Source organism: Chrysemys picta, chromosome 1 (assembly GCF_011386835.1).
Source record: "Chrysemys picta bellii isolate R12L10 chromosome 1, ASM1138683v2, whole genome shotgun sequence".
Taxonomy (NCBI): domain Eukaryota; kingdom Metazoa; phylum Chordata; order Testudines; family Emydidae; genus Chrysemys; species Chrysemys picta.
The window spans coordinates 137,833,759-137,852,000 of NC_088791.1; the positions used below are offsets into that span (position 1 = coordinate 137,833,759).

Genomic DNA, 18,242 nt, shown 5'->3' on the forward strand with positions numbered 1-18,242 from the left:
GGAGAATAAACATCATCCAGAGTGGGGCTGACTTACTCCAGGCCCCCACTGCCAGAGGGGGAAGCAGTGAGCCTGTTAGGGTGGAGGAGGTGCCTTGCTACACTATCTAGTGGTCAGTCAGGACCTCCCCTCCTTGTTTTAATGCTCTGATATGAAGGGGTACAGGGAACAATCTAGACTGTATGTGTTGGTCCCAAAAACATGATGTGGGTCAGATTGACAAGGGGACAGTCACATGACAGGGGCCCCATAATCACTGGCTCCAGCTGTATCAGACACAAGCAACTCACTGATTGTGTGGATCCTATCCTGCATTAGGGTAATTGCGGTATTCTCTGAACTGAGCATTGACCTAAAGCTCGTACATCCTAGGGACAAGGATCAAGGAAAGGAAGGGGGTGGAGGGGAGGGGGTGACTGATTCAGTGCCGAATGAGACTAAAGGCAGTGGTGCCAACTTTCCTTTTGTTTTCCCTGTAATGGGCTGAGTAATTGGGAAGGTGTTGTGAGGTGGACAAGGCAAAGGGACGCTTTGTCCTTTAAATGGTACAGTCCTCTTCTTATTTACCTTCCCCTTACTCGCAAAGGAGAGGTGTGTGGGTTTTTTTAATCCCAGTGCTCAGGTTTTATGTAGGATGGAAATTTGTGGAAGACCTAGTGAAATAGTGCTCTTAAAATCCAACTAGGATTGGAAAAGCAGGGGGGCTGCAGGGCAGGATTGAGAAGCATTGGCAGAGCTGGCTGGGGAGCCCAGGACTGGAATAGCAGGGGCTGCAGGGCAGGCCTGAGGGCCACTGGCAGAGCTGTGAAATAGATACTTTGCCTTGCCCACAATATTCCTGATGGTTCACCCAAGAGTCATGCACAACTCCACTACCCTTTTGTTATTGTCTTTTTGGGATTGCCTCTCGCTCTAACTAAAAATTGCACACATCATTGCTTACATAGGCATAGCAATCCACCTAATGGAGAGACAGCAGCGTATTAAACACACTGCCTGTGATTTGTGTAGGCAGCAGCAGGGGGCACCAGAGATTTCTCTGCCTGCAGCAAATGGGCATGCTTTAGGCCTGACTTTAAATTACACATGCACCAGTAGAAATCAGGCTTTTCCAGTTATCCATGTTTCTTCAAAATCTGCAAGGTTCTGCCCACTGATGCCTAGAACATTCCCTGAAATTTTGGAATTGGTCAGCTGGGGTGTTCATAAGTTAGCATTTCCCTTTTGTAGTGCAATAATATTGAGTTTACTAGCAATAAGTGTTCTTCAGTTTCATGCCACTAAAGTGTGCAGAGAGAACAAGATAACCAGGACCCAGGCATGTGGAATTTGAGAAGTTTATTATGGGGAATGTTACATGCTTTGACCAACTACTGTTCTCAGTCTGTGTGGAACCAGGGTCATGTGTGGTCTTATAGAGCTGGAGGGAGTTCATGGAGGGGATATAAACACTAGGGTTGAATCTAGCCAAGTTACCACTGGACAGTCACAGCATGCAGTCAATCAGATTGTAAGTGTAACATTTACTAAGAGTCTATAGTCAGAGGTAAATAAGCTGTCTGGCTTCTTTCCTCAGTCACATTCCATGTTTGTCCTGTGAGGAAGAAAAAAACACAGAGTAAAACCCATGAGTGATTGTAACAGGGTGATGCTCTGTCCATCCTCTGATGCTCTAGAAACTGCTCAGACCCACTTTCTTTTAGTGTTCAGTCTGTATTTTATTCCAAACCCTTCCACCAACACTAGTACAGGGCAACATCACAGTTTTTAATCCTACATCTTTCAGTCCATCTTTACCAGGGCCCTAGGAGGAAGAGATTTCCTTGTCTTGGGAACTCTTTCAGTCTGGACTCAGCTAGCCAAGTCATCCTTTCCTTGTAGCATTTCCTTCCTGATGTATCAGGTTAGCCAGCTGAGGTCTAATTTGTTTCTTACCTCCCCAGCCTCTCCTTCTGATTGGCTAATTGCACTAGCAGCTATCCCTGGGGGAACTAATTGAGGCTAAAGCCATGCAGCTGCTGTCCCACCGGTCAGACCTCAGCACTCTGTCACAGCAATGAAAAGGGGGAGTCTGCACCAAAAAGAACCCAATTTTCTCCCCAGAAAATGTCATTCTGTACAGCTAAACAGGCTAGTCCTGAAAGGGGGGTTCTATTAATTACATGAAACATCAGCCTGTTTGGGCCCATGCAGAGCAATCCTACATCCCCACCCATTGGGCCCCACCCATGCGCTCTCCTTCACTGTTGTAACTCTGTGGACTTCATGGGAGTTACGCTTGATCTATGCTGGAGCGAGAGATCAGACTCTGCTCCATTGGCTTTAATGGGAATTCTAGTTGTGCCAGGAGGGAAAAAATCCACACTTAATCCCACTTCCTTTTGTTTCCTGCTCTACAAACCACTGCAGCTGCATGAAACTGCAGCTGTAGAATTCAGCACAGAGATTTTCACCATGTTTTAGACAATTTCATGCCCCACATGTTTCACTTTTCCATTAAGCTCCCTGAAGTGGCTGTTACAGGATCAACACCGTGAGACATTTCAAATCCTGAATATGCAAGAATTCCGATCCCAGAGTCACCTTCAGCTGATGTGTGGGATTTTCAAAAGTGCCTCAGCTGTACACTGCCCACTGACTTTCAATAGCACATGTGCTCCTAAGTCATTTAGTTGCTTTTGAAAATCCCACCTGATGGGCCCATTTTCTGCTCAGGAATAGGTTTATTTTCACTGTAAAAAGGGATTCATTTCCAAGCCCAACATCTGCAAAATCTTGTATATTTTTCCAGTGACATGGGCTCATTTCCAAATACCTTACAAACTGTCTCAGAGCATTTTGGATTTGGAACAGCTCTTCCTTTCATTTAACTACATCTCTGCATGCCACCCACTCTCTCCTCCTCCCCCCCCCTTCCCCTCTCCCCACTCTTATCACTCTCTATGTAGAGTATCACTCACATGTTGCTCTAATCGCTGCAGACTTGCAGCTGCTTTCCGGGTGAGATGTCTGACCACAGGCTGTGCGGCACTCAACAAGACGTGTTTGCCTGGAAAAGAAAAAACCCAAATGTCACATTCTATCAAACCACTGCTGTAACTGCCACTTAAATGTCCCCTGCCCCAGTTAGAGTACTCCCAACTCACAAACACCTTTGAGAAGTTGAAGCCTGTGTGATGCTATCCATGGATGTGAGGGACCTTGCTACCCCCCACCCTGAGCATGAGGAAGCCTTGTCTGCACCTGCTGTGGGTCAGTTCCCCAACACCACCAGCCCCTGGCAAGACAAGCACTACCTTCCAGGCCCTGCTCTCTTTATTGGTTAATGAGAGATACAATCCAACCCTTGAGCCATCCAAGCATCCACCTGCAATGCTAACCCCCTGATCCACTGGACACTCTCAGCTTCTCCAAATCTGCCGTTTCCAATGAGCAGTACAGCACAGCGGGTCAGTTACACTGTAGAACATGGCTCTGCTTTACAAACAGCACTTAGATTTGTTTACAGAGAGAGGGTTTTTTTTTTTGGAATCTCTGCTCTTTAAGTGATAAAAAGCAGAAATTTTGGAAACAGTGTTACATATAAAATAAAATCATAACATGCATTCGAGAGCCTATACTTTGCTTGTCATGTCAGAGCAAAAACTCACCCCAAATCCTTCCAGTGTATTACAGCCAACCTAGGCTGTGATTTTCCATTCATGATACAAGTATGCTGACCTCTTGCCGCCTCGGTGGAAAGATGCAGAGTTTGTTTCTGTCCCTACAGCTGTAGTTTAAAAAAAAAAAAAGCCATTGTCTTCACTAGAGACTTTGCAATCACTTGATTAGTATTTTGCTCAGACTGTAAATAGGTGTTCATTCTGAAGTATACAATATTCAATTTAAATGTAGACAGACCAATAGATAAACATTTTCTGGCTGAAAGAAACTTGCTTATCCACTGCTGGTAGATGCACCCAACTCACGGAACTTAAAACATAATTTTCATTATATATACATAGCTCCTTACATATTAACCACACATAAATTTTGCAATGATTATGATGGCCAGTGTGACACAAGATTTCAGTAGAGATCTTGCATCAGACTCTGACAAAGTACTATGTAAATACCAGGCCCAGGGGGATCCCTGTAACACTTATGCATCCCTGTGTTTTCCACCAGTTGGCACCAAGAGTTCCCCTGGCTCACAGCCTCCCTTGTTTCAGAATGACCTGTCTTCACAGCTGATCTATAAACTCATGGGCAGAATCTGACATGTTCAGTAAGTCACTAAATATTTGATGAAACTCTCTTGAAATCTCTCCATTTTGGATTGATCCCTTCCCAAGGCAGAGCTACAACATACACGGAGGGTCTGGTGAATTCCAGTGAGTCCACTGGCCGCACCTGGGAGGGACATGGGGCTAACATCCAACACACAGGCTGGTTGTGGCCCTTTGTCAATTGTGGTAAGGTACCAACAGCAAAGTGCAAATAAACATCACCCAGTTTAGTGGAAATAGACAAGGATCTCAGCCAGGCCTCCTACCTCTTTTATAGTAACCGTAGATCAGCACTGAAACTGGTTTGATGTTGGACACAGGAAGTTCTTGCTCAGCTGAGAAAGATAAACTGATATTCTTCTGAGAGACCTGGGAATGGGAGGACAGTGGATAGCATTAGATGTTTTCTTTTAATATCAATTTCTCTTTACCAAAGACCTACTGACGTGGATTCCAAATACATAGGGCTCTCACCTTGCATGGCAGAGGTGAGAGCCCAGAGAGTCCCTGTTCACCTGATCAGTTTCTTTACAGTTGTCTTGTTAAGATTTTTGGCCTTGAGACTAAAAATTTTCAAAAGGCATCTGTTTAAAACTTGTAGACATATATAACACCAGAGGGAAAATTTTTTTTGAATTTGTTCCCCATGTAGAAGGGGACACAGGTGTTCTTGGTTTCCACCTGCATCATCACACGATCATCCTGAAGCTTTAAACAAGGCTATGGGAAAGAGGATCCATTATTAACAAGCATTAAATATAAGAGGCATCCCAGATCCTGCAGAAATGCCCATGTGAATGGCACTGGAACGGGTTACCAATAGAGGTGGTGGAATCTCCTTCCTTAGAGGTTTTTAAGGTCAGACTTGACAAAGCCCTGGCTGGAATGATTTAGTTGGGGTTGGTCCTGCTTTGAGCAGTGGTTTGGACTAGATGACCTCCTGAGGTCCCTTCCAACCCTGATATTCTATGTGATGATATTTTTCAGAGTAGCAGCCGTGTTAGTCTGTATCCGCAAAAAGGAGTGCATCCGAAGAAGTGGGCTGTAGTCCACGAAAGCTTATGCTCTAATAAATTTGTTAGTCTCTAAGGTGCCACAAGTACTCCTGTTCTTTATGTGATGATATTATGATTCACCACTTCTATTCCTGTGAAACAACAGTGGCATCTAGTGGTCAAAGTGGGAACTGCAAAATAATCACTGGAGGCAAATTTTCAAACGTATTTTAATACCTAGATACCTATAAAATCTGTCTGTAGGTTGGTTGGCTGTGTGTGTGTGTGAGTGTGTGGCCTAAGTGGGTTACTGGTTGTATGGAGTGAAGGGGATGGCAATGTGTCCTGAGCCAAGTGGGCTCCAGTGAATGCCCTCATGGCTCAGAAAGCTGGTTGGCTGGCCTGGTCCTTTCCTTTTTATCCAGCCCAGGGTATAACAGCCCGTAACCCCCTCTGCTCCTGGGATGGTTTATTCACGTCACTCCCATCCTTTACCTTCTACCAGGATGATCTGAAGGGATGAAGCCTGAGAGCATCTTACCATCAACAATGGCCATACTGGAGCTATTGCACGTCCTGGCATAACTGAAATGAGAGAGACTGGATTAGTCTGGACCACGAATGAGGAGGAAACGTTCTGCTCCAGAGCACGAATAGCCTGTGAAGATCTTTCTGATTTACCTGTTGCACTGTGATAACTTAATGACATGGAAGAGAGAGAGGGTAGCGAAAGGCCCCCTGGAGGGACAGGGCTTGAGTGGAGGCCTCTTAATACAGTGCCTGGTTTCTGTGGTGCTGGTGCTCTATAAACACCTAGAGACAGAAAGGGTTTTGCCATGAAGCACAGTAAGTTCCATGCAGAGTGAGGGAGCTAATGTTTCAAGTGTTTCACTAGGACCACAGTACAGGGACATGATCCAAAATTATTGGACTTTGTTATCTGGGGGCTTGTGATGGGTTGGACTAGGCCCAAGGCCCCCTGCTGGAGGCCTCAGGGTTTGCCACACCCATCCCAGGAAAGGAGCTGTGGAGAGAGCCTCCAAGCGGCTTAGAGTGGTTGCGCGGAAGCAATCAATCAGCGGGGCTGCTAGAACAGCCAATCGGGGCCAGGAGGGCCATATAAAAGGAGCTGTAGAACAGATCAGCAGTTAATTGCTGTTTGGAGCTGGAAAAGAAAGGAGTGTGTGCCTGGCTGAAGAGCAGCAGGCACACAGACAGCTAAGTGAGGGAAGGGACTGGGGCTGCGAGAGGCTCCTGGCTGGCTGCCAGGACTGAGCCAAAGACAATTTGCTAGTAGGGACCGGGGGAGCAAAGAAGGAGCTCCTGGCTAGATGCTGGGACTGAACCCGGCCGTAGGAAGGTCGTATCTCCAGGGACGAAGCGCTGGGGATATGGCCCCATACCAGGGCTGGGACTACTTAACGACTGAGCCCAGGGAGGGCTAAAGGGCTGCAGGGAGTAAAGGTGAATCATCCCCATTATAAAACAGCACTAACACTGTACCCAGCTATTTAGTATATATATGCACTGCAGGGCATTGTTGGATGAATCAGAAATGCTTAGTTGTGTATCACAGGCTCTATACTGCTAACATCTAGTGGAGAATCTCCTTTTACTCCAGTCATTGAGGCCCAGGTTTTTGGGGTAGGAGAAGCCAAGTCCTATGCACACAGTCATAGTGCAGCCCTGAGAGGCCATGCAGTTCAGCTGAGTGACAACAGGGAAGTCCTTGGGTGCCCCAGATTTGTAACAATATTTATAATCGGTAATCCTGTTTTAAACCATCCTCTCCCCCGTTTCCCAGTTGGCTGGTTCTTGTCATTCAGGGAGCTGGGGCAATGGTGGGAAGTGACTTGTCTGAAAGGAGCAGATCAAACTTTGCTGCAAGGCTGCTGTGCAGGAAGCATTCAATGTCTGCAGAGAGAGATTGAACCCAGATGTCTTTTTGGGCACGAGGATCTTGTATCTCAGGATTGTCTATAATAAAGGGAAAATAATCCTGACAATAAAATCCCAATCACTCCCATCCTGCATTTAACACTGTGGCAGTTCTCAAACACCTTTCTGACAGATCTGCCTCTATCCTCTCTTTTCCACATTAAGTTCAGATCCAGATTCAATTTTGACTCCTACTACAGCACACAGACTCCTCCCTGCAGATGATTGTATCTGCAATGGAGACACAATCCATTGCAGTTAATGTCACCCAGAAACCTCACTGCCTGGGAAAGAGGAAAACCAAAAAGAGCGCAATAGGATGTAATTGGCATAAATTTCACTTGGAAATGCATCTACTTCTCTGAGCAGGATGATTGAAAATGATGCTGCCATCATGGAGACAACTTACAATGGAGTGACTCATTTGCTCTGGACAGACAGCAGTGGGAAAAATGGGTTGCCTCATGTACCTCTCAGAGATTCTAAAGCTAAAAAAATAAATCTACTCTTCTGGGTGCAGAATTGATCTGAAGAGGCTTAAGAAAAAGAGTTCCTTCAAAACCGTGAAGGAAACACAGGAACAGGATACATGAAAGAAAGAATGAAACAAAAAGCCTAAGAAACAATGAAACAAAGAACAAAAGAAACAAAAAGAATGAATGTACCAAAGAACAAAAAAGAGGCAAACTCAAGAATGGTTCATTACTGGGTGGAGCTGCCCCACAGTGAGGGGCAGTGGGCTGGGGATCTTTGAGCTGCACATAGGGTTTGACTACACTTACATGTTATAGCGCTCTAACTTGCTGGCTCAGGGGTGTGAAAAATCACCTCCCTGAGCGCAGCAAGTCAGAGCGCTTTAAAGCACTAGTGTAAACAGGCTCCAAGCGCTGGGAGCACGTGGAGGTGGATTACCAGGAGCACTGGGATAGCTCTCTCCCAGAGTTCGCACGCAACCACACTCGCACTTCAAAGCACTGCCCCAGGAGTGTTCCCGCGACAGCGCTTTGAAGTTTCCAGTGTTGCCATGCCCATAGACACAGCCATTGCCATTCACATACAGGGAACATCAGGCAGGGCAGTCTGCTGAAGCAGCAGTTGGTTTTTGCTGTCCACTTGCAAGCTCCTTTTGAAGGATTTGCTGGAGTGGATTTTGATGGAGTTTTGGCTGTCCTTGGTCCTTAGTGTGGATGTAATATTAGGGGCAGTGCAATATAACTGGCATTCACAGTGTTTTGCGAGAGTCCTAGCTACCAGTTCACACCAAGGGTTTGTTTTACGTGGGGGTATTCTGAGCATATCATGTTAGCTGGGAACTGAGGGAGACACTGTAGATTCCCTCCCTTTGCTGCCCTCCCTGCTGGTTCTAGTCTCAGCAGTACAGAATTTGGAGAGATGCCCTTACCTTTTGTGCAGAGGAGGGAGCTCTGGGTCACCTCCGTTTTGATGCATTCAGGCTGCTCAGCACAAAGGGGGGGGGGCAGGGGAAGACACAAGCAGATGTGACTTCATGAAATGCTAAACATGGTGTTCTGGTCTACCCTGGCCTTGGTGCTCCCTATGGGGGGCTATAGTAACCTGCAGATTACACACACAGCAAGTGGTGTTGTGGTGGGGGAGGGGACTAGAAGAACTGGCTGAGAGGAACATTTGCCCATAGCTTAGCAGGCAGGGGTCAGGCATGCCCATTCTTCTGATGCCAACCCCCTCACTGCTCCGTGATTGGAGCCTGCAAGATCCCCTACTGACCATGTTTGTCACATTTACCAAGCACTGGGTCTCCTCAGGAGTCGTCGTCTTGGGGTCTACCTTAAACCCCAGCTTTATTTGTCCCCAGCTAAGCAGATTTCAGCATAGGTAGTATCCCTGTGTGCAGTTCCTGCTGTGTGCAAGGTCTTGTGCTAGGCCAGAGGGGTTAAGCCCAACCTTGTCCTGTACTCTCTCATGGCCTCACCAGAGCAAAATAAACACCCCATGGCAGTTCTCAGAGATAACCTAGTGTCCTGGCCTTGATCTGACCACATGTATGTGTGCACCTTAGCAAGAAAGCAACTGGCAATAGCTGGGGACCGGCAGAGCAAAAATGTCCTGATTACAGGATAAGACATGGTGGAGCAAGATATATAAAGGGTATTTTTTTTCTTTTTTGAGTGGCTGCTTATTTACAGTTTCAGAAGCCATAGATTAGCTGAGTATGTAGCAGGCTAAAAGTCACACAATGACTTGGGGGTATCTACAGGGACAAATTCAGTGGGATAGCGATGTCGGGGTTCAATGTCAAGAAGTTGCAAGGGCCCAGGTCCACAAGGGTATTTAGGCACCTTTAAGGATCTGGGTAAAGTATTTTATAGGAGTAAGTGCTGGGTGGTGACTGGGAATTTAACAGGGATGGGAGTGGCTGAGTGGTTATATCCATGAGAGATACATGATCATTGCTTCTTCCTCTACAAAGGGCTTGGCTACACTCGGAACTTCACAGCACTGTATGTACTCCACCTCTCCGAGGGGATTAGCTTGCAGCGCTGCGAGCGAGTGTGCAGCACTGCAGGCACTGATTACACTAGCGCTTTACAGCGCTGCACCCGCTGCGCTCAGGGGGATGTTTTTTCACACCCCTGAACGCAGCAAGTTGCAGCGCTGCACAGCGTCATTGTAGCCAAAGCCTAAGTGCAACAGTGGTGTAATCTGAATAAAGCCCCAACAGCATGAGCCATTTATAACTCAGACTGGACAGAGCACTGGAGTATAGAGCTGAGTCAATGATTTATATTTTGGTTCAGTGACCAAACTGAAAATCTGGGGGGAAAAATTAGTTTCAAACTGAACCAGAAGTTTTGTTTTTTCTCTATGAAATGAAAAACTTAAAATGACATGTCAAAATGAAATGGTGACATTTTCTAAACAAAATGTCAATGCGAAACTATATTTTCAAAATAAAATGTCTAAACAGTTCAGTTCAAACATGTTGAAACACTTTTTGACATTTCCAATTTTTTTGCTTGGCTGAAACTACTCGCCGAATTTGATCTGAAGTCAGAAATTGTTCTGAACAATGTTTTTTTAGCAGATTTTCAGCAGTGTAGACAAACACTCTCTCTGACGTTGGGGCAGCTGTGAGGAAGTAGCCATTTTGTGTTTCAGTTTAGATGCAGAATGTTAGCTAGCAAGTCACTGCACTGAACTCTCTCTCATCCTGAAATAAAAGTTTTACTCTTCCACTGGGGTTTTCAAAGGGGCTCAAGGGAGTTAGCAGTGTGAACTCGCATGATTTTATTATGATTCTTGCAATATTTGGTGTTCCTTAGATTCATGCATGTTTCCTGGCTAGTTTGGTCTCCTCAACCCATCACATAGTCCTCTGGCTCAACAGACAAGATGTCCACGTGAAAGAGCTCGACCTGTGGCTAGTTGGCCAGGAAGCAGCTGGCAATGCAGGTTTTCTCTATTAGCTCTTTAGAGTAGAAGTAACTGTTTTTACAAATGTAACTCTTCTGCCAGGTGGGGTTGGGTTCAATGTCTAGGGATCCCTCTTAACAATATAACCCAGAAGCGGCTTGAGTCCCCCACCAGCAATCTGGGAAAAATTACACTGCCCTTGGGGACCTCGAAGAGGCAATTCTTCCCCTCTGGCAAGCACTGAGTCTGAGTATAGAAAAGAAACCTTTCAATAAAAAGGGGAAAGGAAGCCAGCATTAATTTGGGGAAATGCCACAAGCATGTGACCATGAGCCAAACACCCACCCCACAGTACACTGGGCAGTGTTCTTTGCCTCAGGTTCTCACCTTGCAGTGTGAGTCTGACAAACAAGTGTTCCTTTAACATGCCACTCCCCTCTCCCTCCACTACACTGCACTCACAGTTGTACTTGGTCAGCAAAGATGCAGAATTCAGAGGAGCGTTCTGGTGAGTTCTCCTCCCACCTTGGTGGGATGGGGGAGGGGCTGACCAATGCCTCAGCTGCTGCTGCACCATTCACGCTGTGTTGCTGTCTGCTGCTGTCACTGCTTCATCGTTCACCATGCCGCTGGCTGCTTCATTGTCAGTCACTAGGCCACTGGCCTCTGTCTGCATCATTGTTCACGCCACCATTGTGCCACTTTACTGCAACCTCTGCAATGCCTTGATGTCCCTTTACTTAACACAGCTCTCAGTGCTTTCAGCAGTTAGAAGAGCAGCCTTGCTACTAAAGCAGACTGGAGATACTGCCCCACAGCAGGTCTAAGCTTAGCACATACACCTGGGTATCAGCAACTTTAGCTCTAGCGATCTGTAACAAAACAAAAGACTCCCAAGTGAGTACAATCAGCTTAGTTATTAAACAGAAGAGAGTAAAAGGGGACTCCTTAGACACAGCAGAATTAAACTGATAAGAACAGATATAACTTAGAGAATTTTTTCACTTCAAGGTCCCAGAAACAAAGGCAAGGTTTACATCTCGAGACCAAAAACATCAAGACACTTAATCACAGCCTTCTATGTCCCCTCTCCACTAGCTTTTGGCACACCTGCCACCTGCTTAGTGAAAGCTCTTTAGTTGAGGGTGACCCCTCTCAATCAGGGCAGGCCAAGCACAGTTCTGATGCCCCCACTCACACAACAAGGACAACAACCTTTCCTCACCCCTGCACTCAACACCAAAGTAACCTGCAATCCTACACCAGCCAAAAGTGGTCATTTGGGCAAAGCCACTCCAACACGCTGCACATCTTGGCACAATAGGCGTGTCTATGCAAACAAGTTTCAGAGTAGCAGCCGTGTTAGTCTGTATCCTTTGTATCTTGTATTCTTTATGCAAACAAGGTTGGTTCCTGAAGTCTCTTCCCCCAGCTCATCACTAGATGTCAGTGAAGAGCTCATTCAGACTCTGTTTAAATCAACTTCAGGAACCACATCTTGTACTTGTACTGAGCCTTTATCTGGTAACAGTTTATCTATACGCCTCTTCATTATCCCCCCCTTTTACCAGATGTGTTTCTGATCCCAATACCTGCTTTACCGCATCTTCTTCCCACTTCATCCCCCCTTGTAATTTCATACAAATACTCTCTACCCTAAACAGAAAAACCTGGAGGAGGGGCTGTCAGGAAACCAATATAGGTTGTAATACAATATGGACTAAAAGCTAAAATCCAGATAAGGCTAGTTCTGCTGGACTCAAGCTTCAGACAACTTTCCCTCCTCATTCCCTGCTTCTCATAGAAACGTCATTACTGCCTTACAAAGGACTAGGGTAGCCAACTTTCTAATCACACAATACCGAACAACTTTACCCTGCCCCTTCTCTGAGGTCCTGCCCCCCACTCACTCCATTCCCCCCTCCCTCCGTCACTCGCTCTCCCCCACCCTCGCTTACTCACTCATTTTCACTGGGCTGGGGCAGGGGGTTGGGGTGCGAGAGGTGGTGAGAGATCCGGCTGGGGGTGCAAGCTCTGGGGTGGGGGTGGAGATAAGGGGTTTGGGGTGCAGGAGGAGGCTTTACGCTGGGGATTGGGGCAAAGGGATTTGGACTGTGGGAGGGGTCTCCAGGCTGGGGCAGGGTGTGGGAGGGGTTACAGGCTCCAGGCTGGTGGTGCGGGCTCTACAGAAATGAGAGGTTTGGGGCACAGGAGGGAGCTCCGAGCTGGGGCAGGGGTTTGGGAGGGAGTTTGGGCACAGGAAGGAGCTCAGGGATGGGGCAAGGAGTTGGGGCATAAGAGGGGGTTTGGGATGTGGGCTTTGGGTGGCACTCACCTCAGGCAGCTCCCAGAAGCGGCGACATCTCCCTCTGGCTCCTAGGCAGAGGTGCGGCAAGGCAGCTTCGCGCTCTGCCCCTGCCTGCAGGCACCACCCCACAGCTCCCATTAACTGGGGTTCCCGGCCAATTGGAGCTGCAGAGCTGGTGCTCGGAGCAGCGTGCAGAGCCCCCGTGGCTGCCCCTATGCCTTGGAGCCAGACAGACATGCTGGCAGCTTCTCAGGAGCTGCACAGATCTGGGCAGGAACCCTGCCTGCCCTGCTGTGGGCGGCCAACCGGAATTTTAAAGGCCTGGTCAGTGGTGCTGACCGGAGCCACTAGGGTCACTTTTCGACCGGACATTCCAGTCGAAAACTGGACACCAGGCAACCCTAGTCCCCATGGTAAACAACCATCCTACAGGGATAACTCCAGTTTCCTGAAATAGTACGAGCAAAGTTGTTATGTTATATGATTTGGCCACCCTGATAGTGCGTAGTGCATCACCTTAACCAAAATGGGATCTTTTCTTATTTCCAGAGCAATTTCATTAGCTGTAATAGGAAGGTCATCTAGGAAAGAGACTCCATAAGCAGAGTTTTCCTCACTCTTTCCCTGTGTAAAGGGGCAAACAGGAGAGTGCTTCTGCGGTAGCATGTTTTTCTGATGGTCTATAATAAATGTCATACGGGTAAGCAGCTATGATCAAATCCCATTTCTTCAGCCTTGCTGCCACTAGTGGTGGAACACCTTTGGGCCCAGTATTTTTACCAGTGGATTATACTTCCTAATGGTAATAACAATATGGCGATGGAACAGACTGTCTCAGGAGATTGTGGAAGCTTCTCCGCTGGAGGTTTTCAAAAGGAGGCTGGACAGCATCTGTCTTGGATGGTTTAGAAACAACAAATCTTGCATCTTAGTAGGGGGTTAGACTAGATGACCTTGCGGTCCCTTCTAACCCTATGATTCTATATCAGTGATTAAGGTAAATTGTTTCCCAAACAGGCATTCATGGAATTTAATAACCTCCCAAATGATGCTAACGCTTCTTTTTTAATTTGTGAGTCTTATCTTTCAGCCTTTGATAATGTTCTGCAAGCAAATGCTATGGATTTTTCACTCCCATCTTTACAAATGTGTGAAATGACAGGCCCAATTCCTCCAGGAGAGGCGTCACAGGTTAGGTTAGATCTGGGGCTGTACCTCAGTGGTAGAGCACATGCTTTGCATGTACAAGGCCTTGGGCTCATTCCCCAGCATCTCCAGGTACTTTGGGGGAGGGATAGCTCAGTGGTTTGAGCATTGGCCTACTACACCCAGGTTTGTGAGTTCAATCCTTGAGGGGGCCATTTAGGGAACTGTGGTAAAAAAAATCTGTCTGGGGGATTGGTCCTGCTTTGAGCAAAGGGTTGGACTAGGTGACTTTCTGAGGGCCCTTCCAACCCTGATATTCTAATGTTACCATCTCCATCTCGTAATGGGCCTATACCATAGCTAGGATTTCTTTTGTTCCTCATATACTTAAAAAACTCCTTAGGGACCTGGGGCAAAATCAGTACTTGGTCCTGCTAGTGAAGGCAGGGGGCTGGAATCAATAACCTTTCAAGGTCCCTTCCAGTTCTAGGAGATAGGATATCTCCATTTATTTATTTTTTATTTATTTATTTAATAATTTAAATTTAGATTATGGGTAGAGCCCTGAGAAAATCTTTTTTTTGTTTGTTTGTTTTTTAATTACAGCACTGTCACAGGTAAAGTAACAAATTTCACAGGACATACACAGAATGCCATCAGTGAAAGGTCACTGCTACATTCCTTTGTATAAAAGCAGACATTGAATCACCCCAAACTGCTGCGATTTCCCCTACAACGGAGTGACAGAAGCAGGCATCCACAGGCAGTGTTACGTCGAAGCAGAAGTTCATGTGAGGCTACAGATTTTCCTGAGCATGAGACCAGAACGTACAGGTGCCCACTTTTACTTCCCTGCTGTAGGAAAAACTGCAGTACTAGGCTAATTCCACAATTTCTGCATAGTTGCGAATTTCTCAGGGCCCTAGTTATGGAAAGCTCAGGATTACAATGTACCAATAGGCTGGAACTAGTTTCCTTTTCACTACCTCAAAAGTTTTATGTTTCTTTTCCTTCCAAACCCACTTTATAGTTTCTGCAATTAATGTTGGTAAATTTGGAATTAATCTTTCATAATAATTTAACATGGTTAAAAACAATCTAAGCTCTGAGACCGTCTATAGCACTGGAGTGTTCTCAACTGATTTTATATTCTCTTTTAATAGGTAAACCTTTTCTGCATCTACACAATGCCTCAAACAAGTAACCTGATTTTGAAAAAAAAAAGCACACTCATCTCTGTTAACTTTAAAACATATTTTTGTAATCTCTTTAGTGTCCCCTCTACATATTTTAAATGTTCCTTTGAAGTCCTCCCGGTTATTAATAAATCATCAAATAACAGACACCACTATTTACCTCCTGCAGTACCTGATCTGTTATTCATTGAAACAGAACAGGTGTGCTAGCTACCCCATAGGGTAATCTTTCATACCTAAATACCCCTTTTGTGGACAGAATTTTTTTTGCATCTGGCTACATTGCCATCTGCTGGTATGCAAGTCTAGTTTATTCAACTTCATTCCCTCTGTCAGTTTTGCAAATAAATCTTGTGGTTTAGGAAGTAGATACTTGTCCATCTCCAGCCAGGGGTTTATAGTGACTATATAATCCCTAGTTCTAGAAATTCTTACACTACCATCACCTTACACTTTTACCACATACAGTTCTGTGAAATGGTACAGCTCACATATCCTTTCATCTGGAGACAATCTGCCTCTGAGCCCAACTCCTTCTAGTCACATAACTAGTTCCATGGCTCCTATCTGCAGTCATTGATGGCTTCCTCTCAGCATATCCTTTGCTGTTCTGTGGAGCCCCGCGGTGCACTCTCGCCTAGGGTGACCAGACAGCAAATGTGAAAAATCGGGACAAGGGTGGGGGGTAATAGGAGCCTATATAAGAAAAAGACCCAAAAATCAGGACTGTCCCTATAAAATCGGGACATCTGGTCACCCTACTCTCGCCGTTGCCGCTCGGGGACTCCTGCCACGTGCCCCGGCTGCTGCTGCCTGGGCAGCCCGCGGGGCTCTCTCGCCGCCGCCGCCCGGGGACTCCTGCTTTCACTGACTCCTCACTAAGGCATGGAGACTTATCTTATCTTTCTTATCTAGCATAATGAATATGCTTTTACCAGCTAGTCAGCAACGGACATCTACTGGTGTGGGGATAGAGTAATGCTGTCTCAATATAGTCTTATTAAGGCATCGGGGATCCAAACAAATCCTAATTTTCCCATACCTTGTCTCAGTTATGATTAAACTGCTAACCCATGGAGTGGGTGAGTTCACTTTGGCTATGACTCTTTCCTTAACTGTCTGAGTGAATTTCTGAGTCTCTGTCACTGCAAAAGGTGTAGTTCTGCAGCCATACATGACAATGGTGACTGATGGGTCTGTATATCTGTGATGTTTCCCACAGAACTCTCCTAGTCCCCTGAAGAATTCCAGGTGTTGGGCAATCAATTCTTCTTTAGTGCTGGGTGCTTTGGTATGCAGCATACCCACATACATATTAGGTGTACCTGTATGCAAGCTTCTCTGCCTAACAGTAGTGTTGTAAATGCCTTAGCGATTAAGTCTTCATCACTAAGGTGAAGTCTTCAATTGGAGACTGACCTTAGCTTTAACAGTTGCCACTGTTAAGGTGACTTCCCCTTAAGAGTATATTCTGGAATCACCATATGCTATAAGCACAACAACAGACTGCTTTATCTGGATCGGACCTGCTCTCTTTCTCAAACGGTGAATTAGAAAACATTTAGCTTCCACCCCAATATTAAGATTAAACTCTGCAAATAGAATAGGGATTTAATTTTCCACATTTGTGACATGTTTTTCCATAGGCTGTCTGTCATACCACAGTGTGTACAGAAATTTTGTGTGAGTGGTTGGTGTGTCTGCTTTGCTCGGACTCACCAGCAGCTGGGCCCTCCCCATGATGCCCTGAGTATTCTTTTGTATAACAGCCTCTACAAACTTGTCAGTATGTGGCCAAGACGGGATCTCTATTTTGTGTCTTTGTGAGGCTCCGCAAATGCCTATTGCTTTCTGCAAGCCCAAATCAGGTTTCCACTTTCCTCAACAACCTTTCCTTTAGCCTTTTATCAGTGACACTGAACACAGTACTGTACCAGAGAATATCATTTTCAGTATTTCCAAACTCTCAATTTCTTGCTTTTTGCCTCAGCTCTATGACATACTTGTCTATCTGCTCTTCCCCTAAGTGTAGGTGAGACCACTACAGAATTGGTACCGTTCAAAAGACAACATTTTTCTTACGGTTGCCGTAGTTTCTAAGCACTGTTAAGATCTCATCCAAAACTGAAGCATTTTCAGCTGGATGCTGTAAGAATGTTATAAACTTCCAGAGCTTCCTCTCCCACTATGTGCAGTAAAATGGCTACTTTTATGCCCTGTTCTTTTTTATCTGCTCCTGAGGTTTTCATACAGATCTGGAAGATTTGTTCCCATCTCCTTCAATTTTCAGCAAGATCACAAAAGAAAGATAAAGGTGGGGTTGACTTGCAATCCTCGCTGCTCAGGATTTTTTTAAATACTATTTTCTAGTTTAACTGCTTTAATTTTGCCTTCACTTTTGTGTACTCACTGTGTCTTTATTCTCTGTGCCTTCTGTTTGGTTTCTGCTGGTTTGTGCATTGCAGCTTCTTGTCTGTGTGTGTTGCAGTTTGCACCATTTACTGACACGCTGTGTCCTGGCAAAAACAGTTACTTCCTGCAGCCTGGGGTCACTGCTAACGCCAGACAGCGCTGCTTGCACAGCCGCAGCTGCGGGTGTCACTGTCTTTGTGAGCGCGCTGCAGCCCGAGTACTGCAGGAAACCAGAGTGAGACCAGACACATGTACCTTTTTACTATAGACATAACAAGATGGCTCCTGCACACGGAGCAGGCAGCCGCCGAGTGTCTCTGCCTCACGTGAGAGCTCCCTGGCAAGGGGAGGACATGGCAGTATGACACGTTTTAAAGAGACAGCACCACAATATACAACACTCACAGGTCTCGTTCACACACACAGCTGTGGGCACAGACTACAGAACAGTCACCATGAAATACGCAGTAAAAGATGTTGAACCCGCACAAGAGAGGGAGGATTTCACAGCGAACTCTGTATATACTCCACTGGCCAAGGCAGATTGCACCCAGCCCCAGTGACTGGATGATGGGACGTGACAGGT

At 46.0% G+C, this 18,242-nt stretch overlaps 1 long non-coding RNA gene across 11 annotated transcripts; it reads right to left on the reverse strand.

The window, feature by feature from the left end:
• Positions 1-1,323: 1,323 nt before the first annotated feature.
• Positions 1,324-18,167, reverse strand: LOC101949736 (uncharacterized). Of its 11 annotated transcripts, none has more exons than XR_006173525.2 (8): positions 17,655-18,167; positions 11,057-11,466; positions 5,805-5,848; positions 4,743-4,988; positions 4,535-4,637; positions 3,651-3,769; positions 2,961-3,049; positions 1,324-1,594 (listed from the first exon to the last, which is right to left on the reverse strand). It is a non-coding gene; the product is annotated as an uncharacterized LOC101949736 (long non-coding RNA). The 11 variants fall into 11 exon arrangements; XR_006173521.2 differs by having other exon boundaries at positions 5,759-5,848; XR_006173515.2 differs by lacking the exon at positions 4,743-4,988.
• Between the last annotated feature and the right edge of the window lie 75 nt (positions 18,168-18,242).